Raw genomic sequence first — 18,982 nt, forward strand, 5'->3', positions numbered from 1 at the left:
TAAATCCCTCATTGCCAATATGATATATGTGGACCCAGAAGAGAAGGAGATAGACAGACAGAGGGAGCTGATTGAAACAGACTTGCAGACTTTATTGTTTCCCAGCAAAACTGAAACTAACAGGGAAGTGAGGCTTTTCACCGGGGAAGGAGGAGTGCTCCCACATTTAAAGGGACGGGACATCATAGAAGTGAAGGGGCCCACAGCAAGCTGAGAAATGTGGAGATAGCTTTCTTTTAGTCCCTCTCCCCACTAGGGCTGCCAACATTGTATTTCCAAAACAAGGGACTGTTTTCTTTGCACCCACCCTTCCTCCTGATGTTATTATCATTATAATTAATAATTATTCATTAATTAGAAATATAAATAATATTAAGCGGTACTCACCTACATTTGCCAGGGGGATTTCTTGCTGCTTTTTGCAGCATTCAGCAACTCCTGATCTTGTTGTACAGAGATGGAAAAATAAGGGACATCCCTTGTAATAAGGAACTGTTGGCAACCCTAATCCCCTCCCCACCACCTCCATGAATATTATGCTTGTGGAAGGGGACAGACTCGCAGAAAGGGAAAAAAATTAATAGGCAGGAATTGTAGACCAAACTGGATGAGCAAGCATCTCAGAGAGGTGATTAAGAAAAAGCAGAAAGCCTACAAGGAATGGAAGATGGTAGTGATCAGCAAGGAAAGCTACCTTATTGAGGTCAGAACATGTAGGGATAAAGTTAGAAAGGCCAAAAGCCATGTAGAGTTTTCCCTTGCAAAGGGAATTAAAACTAATAGTAAAAGGTTCTATAGCCATATAAATAAGAAGAAAACAAAGAAAGAAGAAGTGGGACCGCTAAACACTGAGGATGGAGTGGAGGTTAAGGATAATCTAGGCATGGCCCAATATCTAAACAAACACTTTTTGTTTTGTATGTTTTGTTTTGTTCAGTCTTTAATGAGGCTAATGAGGAGCTTAGGGATAATGGTAGGATGACAAATAGGAATGAAGATATGGAGGCAGATATTACCACATTTGAGGTAGAAGCCAAACTTGAACAGCTTAATGGGATGAAATCAGGGGGCCCAGATAATCTTCAGCCAAGTATATTAAAGGAACTGGCACATGAAATTGCAAGCCCATTAGCAAGAATTGTTAATGAATCTGTAAACTCAGGGGTTGTACCATATGACTGGAGAATTGCTAACATAGTTCCTATCTTTAAGAAAGGGAAAATAAGTGATCCAGGCAACTACAGGCCTGTCAGTTTGACATCTGTAGTATGCAAGGTCTTGGAAAAAATTTTGAAGGAAAAAGTAGTCAAGGACATTGAGGTCAATGGTAATTGGGACAAAATACAACATGGTTTTACAAAAGGTAGATCATGCCAAACCAACCTGATCTCCTTTGAGAAGGTAACAGATTTCTTAGACAAAGGAAATGCAGTGGGTTTAATTTACCTTGATTTCAGTAAGGCATTTGATACTGTTCCACATGGGGAATTATTAGCTAAATTTGAAAAGATGGGGATCATTATGAAAATTGAAAGGTGGATAAGGAACTGGTTAAAGGAGAGACTACAACGGGTCGTAATGAAAGGTGAATTGTCAGGCTGGAGGGAGGTTACTAGTGGAGTTCCTCAGGGATCTGTTTTGGGACCAATCTTATTTAATCTTTTTATTACTGATCTTGGCACAAAAAGTGGGAATGTGCTAATAAAGTTTGCGGATGACACAAAGCTGGGAGGTATTGCCAATACAGAGAAGGACTTGGATATCATACAGGAAGATCTGGATGATCTTGTAAACTGGAGTAATAGTAATAGGATGAAATTTAATAGTGAAAAGTGCAAGGCCATGGATTTAGGGATTAATAACAAGAACTATTGTTATAAACTGGGGAGGCATCAGTTGGAAGTAACAGAGGAGAAGGAGAAGGACCTCGGAGTATTGGTTGATCACAGGATGACTATGAGCCGCCAATGTGATATGGTCGTGAAAAAAGCTAATGCGGTCTTGGGATGCATCAGGCGAGGTATTTCCAGTAGAGATAAGGAGGTGTTAGTACAGTTATACAAGGCACTGGTTGTTATATCCTTGGGGCAGCCGGTGTAGGAAGCAATCACTTGAGGCCAGAGAGCAGACAGCTAACCAAAACCTCCATTTTATTTACAGACACAGAGAGCTCACTCAGCCGGTTGAAACCGGCTGAGCTATCCCTTAATAGTCTAACTCAGTTGCCATAGTAACAAAACCCATGACAACCAAATACACAACTTATTCCTCCCCCCCTAATAAGAACATCCCCAAAATAAAACACACACTAAACTAGAGAAGGAGGGTAGACTGCCTCCATTCCCGGCTAAACCCTGGGGATTATTTTGCCCCATAACCGTGGGTTCGCCCTAACTAAAGATCCAGCCGATGAGGAGGCCTTCTGTCTCTAGGTGGATTACGGCGAACTTCTGGTGTTGTTGCACCCGAAAGTACTAGGGGCTCAGGGTCCGCAGCACGAATAGGTGAGGAGGTGGTATCAGCTCGTGCTGGGCAAAGGGGTATCTCAGCTGCCGGCGGTAATGGAGGAGAACAGTCAGGAACAGGTGACTCATGATTCGGTGTCTCACCAGGAGGGGTGAAGTCAGACCCCTCAACTGCAGATGCGTCCTGAAGACTGGCATGACCTGGCAACAGCTGATCTACATGTCGCCGCCAGGTAAGATTCTCTGCAGTCCGGACTGTATAGGAAACAGGTCCTGTTTGAGTGATGACTGTGGCCGGGACCCATTTAGCTCTGGAAGTATAATTCCGAGCCAAAACTGGCTGTCCTGGGCTAAAGGTTCGGTCTTTTGCTCTGGGTGCCCGTCTGATGACTTTATATTGCTGCTGATGTTGCACAGTTTGTCTGGGTTCAGAAGGTTTCAGCAGATCAAAGCAAGTGCGCAGCTGTCGTCCCATCATTATAAAGGCTGGGGAAGCCTGGGTCGTAGCATGAGGTGTGTTTCTATAGGAAAGTAAGAAGGTATCCAGACGCTTTTGAATGGAGTGTTGTCCCTTTGCTGATTTCAAAGCGTTTTTCATTGTCTGCACAAATCTTTCAGCTAATCCGTTGGTGGACGGATGATATGGTGCTGACGTGATGTGGTGTATCCCATTTGCCTTCATAAAATTTTGAAACTCCTGAGAGACGAACTGCGGTCCGTTGTCGCTCACAAGTTGTTCTGGCAGACCGAAACGACTAAAGAGTCCTTGTAGTTTTTGAATAGTACTCTCTGCAGTAGTGGACTGCATTATAGAGACTTCTGGCCATTTAGAATGGGCATCTACTGCCACCAAGAACATGCTGCCTTCAAGGGGGCCAGCAAAGTCAACGTGAATACGTTGCCACGGGTTTTCAGGCCAGTCCCATGGGTGTAGGGGTGCCAACTGGGGTGCATTTCTTACACCCTGACATGACATACAAGCTTTTGCCTTCTCTTCAATAGCACTGTCCAATCTAGGCCACCAAAAATAGCTTCGTGCAATTTCCTTCATGCGCACTATTCCACAGTGACCGGAATGTAGCTGTTCTAACATCTGTGATCTCAGGGGTGGTGGAATAATGACACACCTCCCCCACAACAAACAACCAGATTGGACCGATAACTCCGTCCGCCTGGACATGTAGGGAACAAGGTCGGGTGAGACCGGAGAGGTTTGTCGAGATTTTCCATGCATCACCAGGTCCATAACTTGGGATAATACTGGGTCAACGCGGGTTGCCTTCTTTATCTGAGTAGCAGTGATGGGTGTATTCTCTACCTGTTCAAAGTAGAAGATTTCCTTTTGGGCACTATCTTGATGTTTGACCGGTAAAGGCAACCTTGAGAGGCCATCTGCATTGCCGTGCAGAGTGGATTTCCGATATTTGATTTCATATGTGTGTGCAGAAAGTATCAATGCCCAACGTTGCATACGACTAGCAGCTAATGGGGGAATGCCTGTGTAGGGTCCAAAAATTGATGTCAGAGGTCGATGGTCTGTAAGAAGAGTAAACTTTCGCCCAAACAGGTACTGATGAAACTTCCTAATTCCAAAAACAATTCCTAATGCCTCACGTTCGATTTGGGCGTAGTTAGTTTCTGCTTTGCTTAGAGTGCGTGAAGCAAAAGCAATAGGTCTTTCTTCTCCCGAAGGCATAATGTATGACACGACCGCTCCCACTCCATAAGGGGAAGCATCGCAGGCCAATTGCAGGGGTAAGGATGGATCAAAGTGCGTTAGAACTTCAGAATTTAACAATGCATCCTTAGCTTTGTTAAATGCAACATCACAGGCTTCAGTCTACTTCCAGGCCTTGTTCTGCCCAAGGAGCTCATGAAGTGGTTTTAGCAGTGTGGCTAACTGTGAGATGAACTTTCCATAATAGTTCAGTAGTCCTAGAAATGAGCGCAGCTGGCTTACATTTCGAGGTGGGGGAGCCTCCAGAATAGCTTTAACTTTTGCAGGGGCCTTATGAAGAACTGCAGAATCGATGATGTGTCCCAAATATTCAACAGAGGGCTTGAAGAATTCACACTTGTCTTTGCGAACTCGTAGGCCATACTCTTCCAGTCTTTGTAGGGTAGCCTCTAAATTCTTTAAGTGATCCTCTTCATTTTTTCCAGTGACCAGGATATCATCCAGATAGCACTGAACTCCTGACAAGCCACACAAGATCTGGTCCATAGCCCTCTGGAACAGGGCGGGAGCCGATGTGATTCCGAAGGGTAGGCGACAGTATCGATAAAGCCCCTTATGATTCACAATAGTCAACAGCTCTTGGGACTTTTCATCGACGTGCATCTGTAAATATGCTTGACTCAGATCAATCTTACTGAACTTTTGTCCCCCAGCCAGGCCTGCGAAGAGGTCATCAATGCGGGGAAGCGGGTATTGCTCTGCACACAACACTGGGTTGACAGTGACTTTAAAATCACCGCAAATCCGGAGAGAGCCATCTTTCTTCACTATTGGAACGATAGGAGTGGCCCATGAGCTATGGGTAACTGGTATTAGGACTCCATTGGTGACCAGGCGCTCCAGGTCTGCTTCAACTTTTGGCCTGATGGCATATGGCACAGTTCGGGCTTTCAGATATTTTGGTGGACTGCCAGGTTTAATGTTCAATGTCACAGTGATTCCCTTCATACTTCCCAAATCATCTCCAAAAACAGCAGCATGTTTCCTTAGTATAGGGGTTAGACTGGTTTCTTCTTTAGTCATCCGGTGCACTTCTGCCCAGTTCAGCTGAATCTTCCCAAGCCAAGACCTACCCATTAAGGCTGGGTAGTTACCTCTCACCACAAACAGTGGCAATTTAGCCGCCCATCCATTGAGCTCCACCTTAACATCAATAGTGCCCAACATGGGCACAGCTTCACCTGTATACGTCTTCAGAACAGTTTTTGTTGCCTTAAGCGGAAGATGCTGTAGCTTTTCCTTATACACAATCTCAGGAACCAGCGAGACAGCTGCACCGGTGTCTAGTTCCATGCGTATAGGTTTGCCCTCCAATAAGGGGGTTACCCAGTATTCATGTGAGCCCGCTGCCAAAGACAAAACATGCAGTGGCACTTCCTCTTGTGAGGCGGTGTCACCTTGATCATCCTGGGTCTGCTCTAGGGTATGCAAGGTTCCTCTTTTTGTCGGCCAGACCACAGGCCTCTTTTTCTGTGCCTGTAAACAAAAGAAAATGTGTCCCTTTTTGCCACAGTGTCGACACACCAGGTCCTTACACCAGCATTCTGATGCCTGGTGTCCTGGCTTACCACAGCGGTAACATTCTTGACTCTGCACAGTTTTGTGGGTCGGTTCTTGTGACACTTTTTGCACCCTAGGGGGTGCACCGATGTATTGTGCCTCCCTTGTAGCCAGTTCCATGGAGACAGCAATATCAACAGCCTTCTGTAATGTAAGCTGAGCCTCTGTCAGTAGGCGCTTCCGTATAGCTTCACTGCAGAGGCCACACACTAACCTGTCACGCAGGGCATCATTTAACATCTCTTTAAATTCACAGTGTTCTGCTAGCTTTTTTAAAATGGCTACAAATTGTACAACTGTTTCATCTTCCTTTTGGTCTCTTTTGTGGAACCTATATCTTTCAGCAATTACCAGTGGTTTTGGGGAGAAATGAGACCCCAGGATTTCCACAATGTCACTGTAAGATTTAGTCTCAGGCTTAACAGGGTGTAGTAAGCTGCGTAGCAGAGAGTAGGTTTTAGCCCCTACAACAGTTAAGAATATTGGCACCTTCTTCGCTTCTGTAATGTCATTTGCAATACCAAAAAGCTCAAAACGCTCAGTATACACATGCCACTGCTCTGTATTCTCATCAAAAGGCTCCAGGGGCCTGGTCAGAGTAGCCATGATTTTTAGTTTCACTTTCACAGTCAGTGCAAACAAGCAGCTTTTTTTCTTTGTTTGGTCTTTACCTTGACTTCTACTTCCTTCTGTTACTGGAGCAGCACCAGGATCCCATCCTCGTCGCCAGTGTTATATCCTTGGGGCAGCCGGTGTAGGAAGCAATCACTTGAGGCCAGAGAGCAGACAGCTAACCAAAACCTCCATTTTATTTACAGACACAGAGAGCTCACTCAGCCGGTTGAAACCGGCTGAGCTATCCCTTAATAGTCTAACTCAGTTGCCATAGTAACAAAACCCATGACAACCAAATACACAACACTGGTGAGACCTCATCTGGAATACGGTATGTAGTTCTGGTCTCCCATGTTTAAGAAGGATGAATTCAAACTGGAACAGGTTCAGAGAAGGGCTACTAGGATGATCCGAGGAATGGAAAACCTGTCTTATGAAAGGAGACTCAAAGAGCTTGGCTTGTTTAGCCTAACCAAAAGAAGGCTGAGGGGAGATATGATTGCTCTCTATAACTATATCAGAGGAATAAATACCAGGGAGAGAGAGGAATTATTTAAGCTCAGTACCAATGTGGACACAGAACAAATGGATATAAACTGGCCATCAGGAAGTTTAGACTTGAAATTAGATGAAGGTTTCTAACCACCAGAGGAATGAAGTTCTGGAAGAGCCTTCCAAGGGAGGTAGTGAGGGCAAAAGACATATCTGGCCTCAAGACTAAGCTTGATAAGTTTATGGAGGGGATGGTATAATGGGATAGCCTAATTTTGGCAATTAATTCGTCTTTGACTACTAGTGGTAAATATGCCCAGTGGCTTGTGATGGGATGTTAGATGGGGTGGGATCTGAGTTACTGCAGAGAATTCTTTCCTGGGTGTCTCGCTGGTGAGTCTTGCCCACATGCTCAGGGTTTAGCTGATTGACATATTTGGGGTTGGGGAGGAATTTTCCTCCAGGGCAGATTGGCAGAAGCCCTGAGGGGTTTTCACCTTCCTCTGCAGCGTGGGGCACGGGTCACTTGCTGGAAGGTTCTCTGCACCTTGAAGTCTTTAAACCATGATTTGAGGACTTCAATGGCTCAGACACAGGTTTGATACTGGAATGGGTGGGATTCAGTGGCCTGCATTGTGCAGGAGGTCAGACTAGATGATCATAATGGTCCCTTCTGACCTTAAAGTCTATGATTCTTTGATTCTACATAACCCCTGTGTTTCTACTCATCACAGAGGCAGTTCATGGAAGCCTTTCCACACTGCTTGGCCAACATACCTTAGTCTTACTCCTTTTCTGATGAGATGAAATGGCTACTAAATCTTCTTTCCTTTTGGATCATTGGCCTGTCTTATGAGACAGCCAATACGAATGCCAATTGATGCCAAACATGATGGTAATTATGCAGGGGATGGATACTCACTAGAGGTAGACTGCAATTGCAAGATCATTTCCCATGGGCTGTCAAGCAGCCATCTGCTAGTAATGACTGCTGATTGCCAGTTCAAATTCACTGGTAATGTATAGCCGAAAAGCTCTGTATCATATAACCAGTGCTCTGAGCCATTCCATCCTTGGAGATAATTTCTCAGCTTCTTTTTAACTTTTGACACCTTGGTCAGACATCTGTATGAGGGTGTCCACCCACCGCATTCTGCTGTTGATGAGATGCAGGTCACCGACTACATGCAGCTTTGAACCTTTCCGTGGGCTGACAAGAAAAAAGAAAAATCAATGACTTTAGTTCTGAGAATGGAACAACAACAGGTGCCTGCACCATTACAACAAAGAAGGCAGAGTTCTGATGATTGCTCTGTCCATTGCCACCACAGTTATGTTCTTCTCTGGCTGCTGTGACAATTTTGACTTCCATGGCTATCATTTTTGAACTCCCCCTTTCAGTTTTCTTGGGTGTCACTCCATGATTTCTCCCAGGAGCGATGATGGGATTACGTCAGGGATGTCAAAGGAAATAGCTGTGGCAGCAGAAAGCAGGTGGTAATAAAACCCTTGCAGGCAAAGGTCAGTAATCCATCCACTGTACATTAGCACAAGCAGGTTTGATGTGATAGATGTCAAATATACTTTGAAATCAGGTAAATATTTTAGAAAGCAATCCACATTTAGAAAGGGCACCTTGCATTAACCCTTTGAGTTAACTCCTAAACATCGAGCTAATTACATCTACACCATAGATATAACTCCAATGCGTCTGTTAGTCTATAAGGTGCCACAGGACTCTTTGCTGCTTTTATAGATATAATGGGCACTTTCTCAACCAAGAAAAGCTACTTGTACTCCAAGACCAGAGCAATGTTTTCAACACTACAACTAAGGGCTGATATTGTCCTTAACTCTGTGGATGGAGAATGAAGTGAGGTGTTGTGATCCTTACAGCTCCATACAGCTCCTTAAAAGTGAATTATCCAAGATGGACTTAACTATTTTGAGAATTTTTCTATTTTTCAAACTTTGCCACTTCACTGTTTACCCCCTGTCATGGGACGTATATACCTCATGCTGGCCCAGCAACCAAGGGTTAATGCAGGTACTGCCAGCCAATGCGGATTGGCAGCCTCATAACAGCTAGGAGAATAAAAGAGCTGGGAAGTAGAGGGGCAGGGAAGTTGCCAGAGGAGCAAGCAGGCTGGAGAAGGGAACTCCTGAAAGCAAGCTACTGAGAAGCCATGCAGAGACAGCATCCTGAGAAGGAATGACTGGACCAAGAAGCTGAAAAACCTACAGAAACCAAGGGAAGTAGGAAGGAGCTCAGGGCACGGCCGGAGTAGTTGAGTCCTGACTGTCTGGCTTAAGGACCCTGAACTCACTGAGAGACTTAAGAACTCTCCTGAGAGAGTTAGGAATTGAGGGGGTTTCCAGACCCCTTGGGCACTAGGACCAGCTGACTTCTCCTAGAATAAGGGGGAAACCCACACACCTCAGTGCAGGGGCTGTTCCAGGCCCCAGCATGCCAAGCACATGCTTGGGGTGGCATGCCACAGGGGGTGCTCTGCCGGTCGCCGGGACGTCCACCGGAGCCACAGGACCAGCGACCGGCAGAGCACCCCCCGCTGCATGCTGCCGTGCTTGGGGCGGTGAAATGGCTGGAGCCACCCCTGCCTCAGTGGGACTCAAGCAAGGGGAATTGACTGACTGCCCTGCTGGACCAAGCAAACTCTGGTACAACACCCTGCCTGGCCAAAGGGGGTACTGTTGTATTGATGCATTAGCTCACCCCCCATTTTCCAAATCATTTTATGAATAGGTTGAACAGTACTGGTCCCAGTACAGATCCTTGAGGGACACCCTATTTATCTCTCTCCACTGTGAAAACTGATTGTTTATTCTGTGACAAAGTTCTGTCCTTGATTCCGTGGGTCCTGCATTTCCTGGCAGATTTTTGCTAGCCTCAGAAGCTCCCTGTGACCCTCCACGTAGCCCTTCTCTCTCTAGAGGCAAGGGTCACAGCTTACTGAGCCATTTTCATCATAAGCCAACAATGGAGGTGAGGAGAAGCAATCCTCCCTCACACAGTCTCTGTCTCCCAGTCTCAGTGATTAATCAGGGAGGGGAGGGGGAAGCCCAGGCCCACCCTCTACTCCAGGCTCCAGCCCAGGGACCCTAAAATTAGCAGCTATGGTAGCTGACTTTTTGGAAATAGGACATGTACAATTCCCTGGGCCACTTCCCCACAGCAGCCCCCCACTCAATATCTCCTTCACTGTTACCTCAAGGCCTCCTTCCTTACACCTGATGTGGATTTGTACTGCTTCATTCCTCCAACAGCACAGTTTCCTCCTATAGCTCCTGACACCCACAGCCCACTGACTAACTGGGAGGCTTTTAACTAGTTCCAGCCAGCCCTTGATTGGCTTCAGGTGTCTTGATTAACCTGGAGCAACTGCCATTTGGTTACCATGGTACCAGGGATTTGTTTAGCCTGGAGCTAACATACCTATTCTTCACTACTTTACTGTAGCCATCTGGCCTTGCCCCATCACAATTCCTACCCTTCGTTTCCTATCTTTTAACCAGTTACTTATTCCTGAGAGGACCTTCCCTCTTATCCGATGACAGCTTACTTTTACTTTTTTTAAGAGCCTTTGGTGTGGGACCTTGTCAAAGACTTTCTGAAAATCCAAGTACACTATATCAACTGGATTACTCTTGTTCACATGCATGTTGATACCCTCATGGAATTTGAATAGATGATGAGGCATGATATCCTTTTATAAAAGCTGTTTTGACTCATCCCCAACATAGGGGAGGAGGGATAGCTCAGTAGTTTGAGCATGGGCTTGCTAAACCTAGGGTTGTGAGTTCAGCCCTTGAGGGGGCCACTTAGGGATCTGGGGCAAAAATTAGTACTTGGTCCTGTTAGTGAAGGCAGGGGGCTGGACTTGATGACCTTTCAAGGCCCCTTCCAGTTCTAGGAGATAGGTATATCTCCTATTTAAAAAAAAAATAGCATGTTCATCTATGTGTATGATAATTCTGTTCTTTCACACAATTTGCCTGGTACTGAAGTGAGGTTTACTAGCCTGTAATTACCATGATTGTCCATAGAGCCTTATAAAAATATTGGCATTACATCACACAGCTGCTTGTGTGGTTTAAAGAAACCAATCTTCTTCTTTAAAACAAGTCTCAGTAGTGAAAAGGTGGAACAAGGGAATATAGTAATGGACCAATACTATTGTCAGGATAATGTTTGTTCCTAATACAGTAAAAAAACCCTCCTTTTTATTGTTCTTAATTCTGCTGGTCATGGGTTTATCCTTGTGTCCCTTGGCTTCCCTTATCAATTTCAGATTTTCTTAGCTTTGTGAAATTGGCCTTATTAAAGCACTAAGTATATATATTACTGAACGGGCTCCCAGTGTGACACTGTGGCCAAAACAACTAATGTGATCCTGGGATGGATAAACAGGGAAATATTTGGCATGGTGCAACCATTGCTGGAATATTGTGTCCAGTTCTGGTGTCAGTAATTCAAGAAGACTGTTGATAAATTGGAGAGGGTTCTGAGAAGAGCCACAAGAACAATTAAAGAATTAGAAAACCTGCCTTATAGTGATAGACTCAAGGAGCTCAGTCTATTTAGTTTAACAAAGGGAATGTGAATGGATGACTTAATTACAGTGTATAAGCACCTACGTGGGGAACAAATATTTAATAATGGGTTCTTCAGCATAGCAGAGAAAGGTAGAACACGATCTAATGGCTGGAAGCTGAAGCTAGACATATTCAGAGTGGAAATAAGGCATAAACTTTTAACAGTGAGAGAATTAACTATTGGAACAAGTTATGGCGGGTTGTGGTGGATTCTCCATTACTGATAATATTTAAATCCAGACTGGGTGTTTTTCTAACAGATATGTTGTGGGAATTATGTTATGAAAGTTCTATGGCCTGTGTTTTATAGGTCAGACTAGACCAGAGGTTCTCAAACTGTGGTCTGCGAGCTCCATTTTGGTGGTCCGTGGATAGTTCCCTCTGAGGTGCGTGCCTGGGTGGCCGCACACAAAAGAATGAAGGGCCACCCACCTAATTAGTGGCTCCACTAATTAGGTGCCTGGATCCTGGAGAAGACGCACATGTAAGGTGAGGTGGTGGCCTTGGGGGGAGTAGAGGGTAGGTGGGAGGGGGCAGTGGGGTGAGAAGAGGGGGTGGGGGGCATTTGGGACATGCAGGACTGCAGCGGCTAGAGAAAGTGGCTACTTTCCCAAGCTCCAGGACTGCGGCTGCCGGGGAGAGACGGCACTCCTTCCCACTCCCAGCTCTGTGGCTGCCCTGGTGGGGGAGAGATCCCCCCTCCTTCCCAACCCCAGCTTGGGGGCTGCCACGGCAGGAGAGAGAGAGGGAGACACCCCCCCATTCTCAGCCCCACCTTGGGAGCTGCTGCGACAGGGTAGAGAGGGCACATCCATCACATTAGAAAGATAAGACTACTGATATAAAATATGAGTTGTGTGCTTTTATTTGTAGAACAAAAAAAGTTTATTCTTATTAATTATTTTTAATATAGCACTTTTATCCAAAGCTCTTTACAATAGTTAGCTAACGGTACAAACAACATTTGGAAAGATCATTAAGTGGTGTGCCGAGACCCTCAGCAATTTTCAAATGGTCCCTGGAAAAAAAGTTTGAGAACTACTGGACTAGACGATCACAATGGTCCTTTCTGGCCTTGAAGGATGGGACAGACCTCCTGGGTCATCAAACCCAGACCCCTGATATCACAGGCAACACTGTCCTGTAGTCACATTCATAGATCCATCAAGTTATATGGACAGTGATAACTCAAATTGGACCTCTCATGGGGACTTGGGCTGGGTCAACCCACCCCTCTACTTTCCTACTTCACGTTGTTGGGGTTGTGAGAGTGGCTTTCCTCCTTTGTTAGGTAATGATTTGCTTTAAAATTAAGGGCTGATTGTAACCTTGAGCACCCTCAGCTGTAGGAGCATCCTGAATATGTGTTGCTAGTTTAAATTCAAAGCATCATTTGAGGATTCCTGAAGCTAGCAGTGAGGATGGTGCTGAGACAGCACTATGGAAGCATCCTAGAGATTCTTTTCTCCCTTAGTGTTTAGTTTCATATTTCTTTTATTTTTGCCACTGTGGGTGATCAACACCTCTACAAATCAAGCCAGTTCTATTTAGGTGCTTAAATATGGATTCCAGGCTTAATTTTAGGCATCTAGTTTTGAAAAGGTTGACCTTAATCTTTGTGCTCTTTTTATCCCAAGAAACTCCTAAATATGCTGAAAAAAGGGGAAAACTCTCTCCTGGCTGCTTTTAGAACTTGGATCCCAACAGTCTGCTCCTCAGGAACTTCAGGAGTTTTAAAATGATGTCATTGAACTTGAACAGCTAATAAAGCAGAGCCCCAAAGGGAGAAATATGCTATCTTTCCCAAGACATGTTGAAGCATTCCCCCTGCAGCTGTGATGGGCTGACACACAAAATCTCCACCCTTTCACCAGAGGCAACCTCTAGCTTCTTCAGACTTCAGCTGTATATCATCTGTTTACAACTGGTGTCAAAAGACCCAGGAGTTTTCTACCTGTCTGCCTGGTAAACATTGCACCACTCACCATATCTGACTACAAGATGTGAAGTCTTTCCTTCTCTTGCTTTCTCTCGCTCTCTTTTTAAAAGCTGTCAGTATTTCAGCAACTATGAGCAGCAGATCTTTGTATACTTTAATCCATAAATAAACATTTCTTCTTTTGAACTTCATTAAAATTGGATGTGTTTTCATTGTAAAACACTCCAGCATCCCTATCATTTAGACATATATGGTGATGAATCTTGCAATTAATTTTTGTCGTTAGGAGTACTGGCAGCCTAGAAACACTGAATTTATGCCAGAAAAGTAAATAAATAAGTCAAACAACTAGACATGTTGCTTATATCAGGAATTTTAGATCAAGAACCTAAGTTTTGCTCCTGCTGCTTAAACAGACTGGGCCAAATTCATCTTCGGTGAAATTCCCTTGCTTTCAGTGGAGTTTTATTCCAGAGCCGAATTTGACCTGCTATATGTAAGATTGTGTCAGACTTTCTTCCAGTAATACTTGTTGATGTATCAAATTCTAAATTCCCAGCTCTTCCCGTTATGCTCCTGACCTAAAGAAAGAAATTCCTGTCTTTAAAAGCTCATCAATCAGTATTGCATGGTTAAGCTGATAACAAGGCTAAGACTAAGCCAGTGTTAATTTAGCCAGATGTAGCATTCTTGATGATATTTGTCAGCAAATCTATTTTAATTAAAGCTGGATAATGAGATCAGCAGATTCAGAGTATTTCAGGTGATTAAGCCCAAGTGAAAGACTAAAACTAAACAATGACTGCGATGACAGATATTATGGTGAAACTTGTGCTACTGCTGTTTGAATGAAATATGGCAAATGAGAGTAAATTTTACTCAGCTGAGGAATAACTTCAATGGTGGTGAATTTGAATTTGGTGTTGACAGATTTGATCTTATGAAAGTTTGCAGGGTGTGGGCAAGCACTGTGCAAGCTTCCTGGAGAGCTGTGCATGTCAACACCACTCATGAACAACGCCATGTGCTCTGCGTCAAGGTGTGTGCCAGTAACAGCAGCAGTGAAACTGAAGCAGCAGCAGGTACTTGCATTGGAGGCTGGGGCAGAGGAAGGCCAAGTCTGTTTAGAGTTGTGGCTCTCTAGAAGACCCCTGTTAGAAAAACAAAGGGCAGGAAAACCCTTAGTAAAATCTGTTTTAAAAGGAATCTGTTTTTAAGACATATTAGTTAAAGGGTGTTGCACTAGAAACTTGAAATGAAGAAAAAAATCAATTCAAGTGGACAGCAACATTTTAAAATAAAATGTAATCTGCCTAAAAAGACACTGTCCTATGATAGAAAAATCCATCTCACTGTGTGAGCCTGTCCCTCCCCCCCTCTTTTTTTTTTTCATAGCTTTTCTTTCCTAAGAAGCGATGAAATATTCTGGCCTCTGTTTCTTCCCAGGCTACGTGACCTGCCCAAGACCTCTTGGCAGAGAGGCTGTAGGAGATTGTAATGTTAATTCTGAAGCGTGTGAAGAGAGCTGAACCATGATGGGTAATGTGACTCACCTTGGAGAAGTCGGCATTTTCCTGCTGAGTGAAAGCAGAAAGTTTCAGCCTGCTAGCACAGATGTGCTACTGGACATTACGACGGTAGAGGAAACCTTGTCTGCACATCCTGCTTGTTACTAGAGGAGAGTAAAAAATTACGTACTATCATAAATGTTTAATGAGCTGTGTTTAAAAAAAAAATATGGTGAGCAAAATACCAAGTTAATTAACTACAGAGTCCCAGCATTCCCCCAAAGGAAGTGTTCAGGCCAAATATGGCTGAACTATCAGCTGTCATATGAGGAATATTTTAAAGAAGATTCTATTATACACCCAGGGGTTCATTCGCCTCAATAATGAGGACAGTTACCTCTAGGGAGAGGAAGCTGCATTACGTTTGCCACTTAACCAAGGGTTGGTTTGACAGGCGTCAGCTCAGAGCGTGTCAGTGTGTATATATAGGGAATCACAGCTCCTTGTCTCTACCTCACTTTGCAGGAAATGTGGTGCTGTACAATAGTTTGGATTTCTATCTATGGATCTGTATATGGCACCATGTGGGATATTTTTAATCCCAAACCCAACTGTTGAGGTAGAATCCAATACCTGGTAAATATTAAATAGGCTTTTTTTTTTAAAAAGAGCAACACTGTGTGTGCTGACTTTAACAGCCCTATGTGGCCCAGAGGGAAAGAAAAACAGTTTTCTCTTCTTGTTTAGGTGGAGTAATTATATCAACAGGAGAACGCTCTCCTGTCGACATAGAACGTCTTCACCAGATATGCTGAATCAGCACTGCTGCATCGATGTCAATTTAGCACAGTAGTGAAGACAAGCCCTGAGTGAGCAATTCAGATATTACTCATTTGTCACCTCATTGGCACAAATAAAAGCTCTTCTGCAATCATGTGAACAAAAGTCATTTGCATGAAAGTTTGTGGATAAGTGAATTAGAAAGTGATGCAAGTACAGGTGAACTAATGTGCAATTTAGCGTCTTCTAAGTATTTGCAATATTCATTCAGCTCCAGAAACCATCAATGAAATACTGTAATAATAATCATATACAGTTAATAGACTTTTAAGAAGGGGCTCTAGTCTCTATCCTATTAAGATTAAAGCTACCGTCAGTCTTATATCAGACTTTCAACAACTCCCCATACTTCACCAAAATCATACCAGTGCTCCTGAAATTTCAAATGCCACATCCCATCCCAGAGTAATGGTTTGGAGGCATTTGCAATTATAGAGATTTCAGATTGGATTAACTGTTTTGATTAATTTTGGGGAAAAAAATCCTAAATTTTCTTGTCTAGTCACAACTCCAGAACAGCTTATTTTTCAAAATTCAAATGATTTATTCTGCTGCCCTTTACTGGCAAAAGCATCTTTCTCTGGTTTTTAAATGGCTGATGTTGAAAATATTTAGCTACTTATAGGTGTTTCGTGAATACTGAAACACAGATGACCATGTTTTTCACACTGATGCATGTGTGCAATACACAGGCATTCTTTCAGAGCACGTTATCCACAGGCACTATTTTGAATCACACAGTGTGTGTGAATGTCTTGTAAAGTGTGCATGTTTTATCTCAACATGGCTAACAGTGTCTGTCAGCGTCCCTGTGGTGCTTGCAAAGTCTGAGACTCCTGGTCAATTCTTGATCATATTTTAAAATTTACGGGTATTCTTAGGCAAAACACTTCCTCAACCTGAAGTTAGGGTTCAGAGACTCTTGACCTGATCAAAGGATGAGTATAAGTGGTCAAATAGTGTAATCTACACTGTTTTGACATCTGGGAAGTATGCACAATCGGTGTGTATCCTATGTGCTGAAAGAGTCGGATGGTTTATGAGGCTGTGGCAGGAAAAGCAGTGAATAGGAGAGTCTGAGGTAAGGGCAAAGATAATTGCGCTAACTGTTATTAAGAACACATGGACAAAGGGTTGGACTTCTTATTCCAAACTGTTGGGTAGCATTGCAGTACTGTGTTAAGCACCTGTTGTGTTCTGCCCCTGATGTGACCATATTTCACTGGGGGCTGATAAAGAGTATACAGTTTGTATTGTGCTTTGGGATCCTTTGCTTACACCCATTATTTATATTACAATAGTTATGGAACATTTTTTTGAAGTGAACTCATGCTTTTAGGGTCAAACATAACGTTTCTGGATTTTCTTAGCTCAGCTGTCATGCCTGTTGTCATGCCCTGATATGTCAGGAATGTAAGACATTATCACAATGACATTTAAGCCTGGGGAAGTTTGAGGAAGATGCAAGGGGTTATGTCTTTAGAATGTAAGTGGGGGTGTTTGCTTGCCGCATTGCGTAGTGGCCAGAGAGGGGTGAAGATGGCAAAAAAGGATTAGCAAACATTTGTTTGATTTAAACTGGATGATTCCTTCTATGGTATTTACTACTGCTTTTAGTTGTGCTTGGCAAGCATTTGAACAAGCAAACTTTTGTTTTCAAGAATGGTCAGAAGATGATAAAGTGTGGCAAATACGAGGGTCAATTTGCATTGTTGATGTCTGCTCAGCCACCTTGAAAGCTATTCCTTGAAAGTCAGCCATTCAGGGAGCAGAAATAATACGATGCAATGTAGATGACTAGTCACGTAGCAGGAATAGTGAATTAGGAATGGGGGATACTTGAAGTGGTAGTGGTGAACACATTGTGAGCAAGCCAGGGACATATATTTGCATAAACCATTCACTGAATAATTTCAAATAACAAAACAAATCCGTAAGCACCAAAGTGCGTGGGTGGATAATTCCAAATCAAGAGCAGAGCTGAATTCATCAAGACTGTAATTGAAAGTCAATGGACTCTGGGTTTCCTAATTCTCTTAGGCTCCTTTGAAAAACCCAGCCTGGATGAATTGTTTGCAGATGGATGCTTTCCCAGGCTTTATTAGTGATGTAACTTTTCCCCCTGACAGACCCTCAGACCTTTGGAACATGTCAAGCTAGGTTCCCCCTGAAAGTGTATGGGAGCACCAATGCAAGGACTTAGTGATCCTTTTTCCTGGGAAAGTGAGAGGGGACAGCAAGCACCTCTGTCTCCATTCTCTGAGGTCAAGAGATCATTGGCCATCTCTGGAGCGAGGAAAAACATGGACAGAGAGTAGTAAGTTGATGGTTGTATAACAATGGCGTCTCTTGTATTTTTGCTGCAGCTGGCAGGAATCTCCCGCTCATAAATAGTCTGCTCTGATCTCCAAAAGGTCCTGCAGGAGAAAACAAGCAGTTCTAACATGCTGCTACAAGTCACTTGCTACTAGTCATTATCAGGATTGCATGACAAAATGGGAGACTGGGAAAAGTGGGCTGCAGGGATGTGGGGGGGGTTTGTAAAACAAAGTTCTGAAGGTAGATGGGGGCATGACTAACCCCAGCCCTACTTGCTTCTTTTCCCCAAAGACTTCGGCATGAATCTTGCACTGCAAGGGTCTCATTCAGAAAGTACTGACAGGCATAGTATTGGTCTGAGATTTGTGGAGGGCTTATTCAAATGCCACTCGTACCTATCCCCCCCACTTTTGTTCTTAACTGCCTGAAACGGCTCATTTTTCTTTCCAACTTACTGTTCTAAGCACTGATTTTAGCCAGGAGCAGCGAGAATGACAGAAACCTATAAAACGGGTTCATAGTTGGAAGTGGAGCACTACACGCTGAGCTCTGCCTGCCAGCACTTTACTTGGATTTTAAGTGAAGGGTGGGGGGGAGAAAGTAAGAGTTCTCATCTTTGCTTTTAATTAATGCAGTCACCATTTTCATTCTGAAGTGTCACACGCAGGAAATCAAAGGAGTCTTGTATAAATAATAAGGAAAAAAATTCTCTCGATTAGTAATGGAAAACATTTTCAAACAAGATCTACAGAATTATGATCGGGCTGGCACTTCCTCAAGGTGAAAGTCTCTCAAAATCATTACATAAATTATTGATTTGTCCAAGTCTCTTCACTATAGGAGATTTACAATCTCACTTTCATAGTTGTCTGGGCGGGGGGAGGGAAGAAAG

At 43.7% G+C, this 18,982-nt stretch overlaps 2 long non-coding RNA genes across 2 annotated transcripts in view; both read left to right on the forward strand.

The window, feature by feature from the left end:
* Positions 1–18,982, forward strand: part of LOC123363630 — a 134,276-nt gene that overhangs the window by 64,836 nt on the left and 50,458 nt on the right. The window lies entirely within an intron of this gene.
* On the forward strand, positions 11,803–15,793 carry LOC123363629. Its single transcript, XR_006576837.1, has 3 exons — positions 11,803–11,973; positions 14,371–14,505; positions 14,870–15,793. It is a non-coding gene; the product is annotated as an uncharacterized LOC123363629 (long non-coding RNA).

This window comes from Mauremys mutica, chromosome 2, assembly GCF_020497125.1.
Source record: "Mauremys mutica isolate MM-2020 ecotype Southern chromosome 2, ASM2049712v1, whole genome shotgun sequence".
Taxonomy (NCBI): Eukaryota; Metazoa; Chordata; order Testudines; family Geoemydidae; genus Mauremys; species Mauremys mutica.